The following is a 2,812-nucleotide window of genomic DNA, read 5'->3' on the forward strand; positions in this document are numbered from 1 at the left end:
GAGAAAAAATAAATAAACGTTCAGACTGCAGATTTCAGCTATCAGTCGGAATGGCTTCACTTGCAGTTGTTTAAAATTTTGGTTTACTTTTGTTGTTCATAAATCTATTGCAATTAAGTGTATCGTGTAACACATAGTGTATTAACACCCATCGTAATGAACTTTACCCCTCCCCCCCCTTTAAAATTATACTATAGTTTCGGTGTTTACTTTATATGACCTTCATTTGTGTTTATTCTTTCAGCCTAACGCTATCATTCAGAATGATAAAAGAGCAACCTTGGTCTGATTTAAACTCAAGGTTGATGTTAAACATATAAAGTGATATATGGTGCATGGTCGTTGGAGATGGAGAAATTTTAGAGAGAAAAAAAACTATAAGTCTCTGACGAAGCTGTAGCCCTATTTGGTTTTTACTTACAAAGGTAGAGAAAAGTAGCACTTGGACTTGAAACTATGGCAATAAATAAAATAATGATCCTTGATGTAGTCTCTTTTTTTGTCAAGTAAATTAGAAATGGACAAAAACTGTAATAGAGAATGTCACAGAAATTTCTATTTTGAGTAACCATGGCAACATCTTTAGTAACTTCTAAGTAATTTGTGTATCATTTTTATTGAAACTGGACCAAAGCTGTAGGAGTGACATTTTTTAAATTTCTCTTTTTAGTGACCATGTCAACACCATTTACCGAAATCAAAAACTGATAAACAGAGTTATGTCTGAGTATAGTCTACTTGTGTAAAAGGTTTAATTGGAATCGGATCAAAACTGTAAGAACGGTGTCTTTTTGAAAGAATTTCACAGAAATTTTTATTTTTAAAAAACCATGACAGAGCCGTTCATCAAAAACAAGATAAAAAGAATTACGTATCTTAGTGGAGTCTACTTAAGTAGAAAGTTCTATTGAAATACGACCAAAACTTTAACAGGAGTTGCCTTTGAAAGAATTTCACAGAAATGTATATTTTAAGTAACTGCATGTGGCAACCCCGTTTATCAAAAATAAAAGACCAATATACAGAATTATGAATCTAACTGTAGCCTACTTGTGTACCAAGTTATACTGAAATAATACCAAATTAAAAGAGAAGAAGGAGGAGAAGCATTTTGAAAAATTGTTTACAGACAAATTCATCTTTTGTACAATCCCTGACAAAAAATACTATAGTAAACTATAGTTTGCTATAGAATCAAAGTATTTTTTATTATAGTAAATCAAAGTATTTTTTACTATAGTAAATCAAAGTATTTTTTACTATAGTAAATCAAAGTATTTTTTACTATAGTAAATCAAAGTATTTTTTATTATAGTAAATCAAAGTATTTTTTACTATAGTAAATCAAAGTTTTTTTACTATAGTAAATCAAAGTATTTTTTACTATAGTAAATCAAAGTTTTTACTATAGTAAATCAAAGTTTTTTTTACTATAGTAAATCAAAGTATGTTTTACTATAGTAAATCAAAGTTTTTACTATAGTAAATTAAAGTATTTTTTACTATAGTAAATCAAAGTATTTTTTACTATAGTAAATCAAAGTTTTTACTATAGTAAATTAAAGTATTTTTACTATGGATTTCAGATTGTTATATTTTTTTGTTCTTCAATTCATACACACATTTTTATTTTTTTTACAAAATGCACATTTTTTAAATGAAATGGAACTATTATTTGTATATTCACATATTATTTCCACATTTCATATCACTGTTACCGAATTTAAGAATTTTTAAGCCTTGAAATATAAAAAAAAAGTTCCAGAGTAAAGTTTCATAGTCAATCAAAGTATCAAAGTTTTTACTTTAGTTAACTATAGTAAATTTTTGTTAGGGATATATCAGAAAGAACAGTGACCATCTGTTGTATCATTAAGTCCAATTATTATTTGATGTAGCATTTAAACAACAAATGACAATGTTCAAAGTGCATGGGAGGAACTCCGAGTAGAAGAGCAACTAAAAAGTCAAAACAAGTATTTACACAATACTTAAAGAAATTGCAAACTTCATCCTGACTTACAGTTTGAGAGTGCATGTGAACGCATCGCAAAAATATTCACACCAAGAGTAAAAATTGCATACATGTAAAATTTGGCTTCACCTTTGAATTGATATATCCCGGCCGGACAACAAAAACATGAAGTATTGAAGATTGGTGACCCTATATGTAATAGTGTCCAAATTATTGAAGTTACGATATTTTATGATGTAAAATTCAAAAAGAACTGTGACTTAATTTTAGTTGACACGCCTCTAGAACCAAAGACGCATCAATAGACAAAGTTTGATGATTCTAAGTCTCTTAGAATCCTAAACATTCAAAACTATGAAATTCCAACATATGAAGAATTAAATCGAGATACAGCACATTTTTTCTGCGCTATAAATATACACTTTTTTCAAAAGATGGCTCTGATCGTCCATCCCATATTTATTCCCACCACCAGCGAACTACCGATCTGCAACTATCTTGGGCCAAGGGCAATCTCTGACAAAAATTGGCCAAAGAGTTCTTGAGATATGACCCACATTCAAAAAAGCCGACACACACCGCACAAATGGTCATAGCATTGACTCTGTGAGACCTTGGCTCAGGAGAGCTAATAAGCAAGGTAATACCCCATCTTCGCTTGCCAAGGGTTTCCGATCCGAAATCGGTTCGGAAACCCTTGGCAAGCAAAGATGGATAATGCCTCAGCATCTCAGTTCTATATTTTTGGTTTCGTTCTTGTTTTAGGGCAATTTTTTTTTTGTTGAAGAAAAGACACGTATTACAGATTCTTCCTGAATAAACAATAAAATCTGGGAA

This window comes from Saccostrea echinata, unplaced genomic scaffold (genome assembly GCF_033153115.1).
Source record: "Saccostrea echinata isolate AGI-Se365-2 ecotype Australia unplaced genomic scaffold, CSIRO_AGI_Sech_v1 ptg000008l, whole genome shotgun sequence".
In the NCBI taxonomy this organism is placed as follows: domain Eukaryota; kingdom Metazoa; phylum Mollusca; class Bivalvia; order Ostreida; family Ostreidae; genus Saccostrea; species Saccostrea echinata.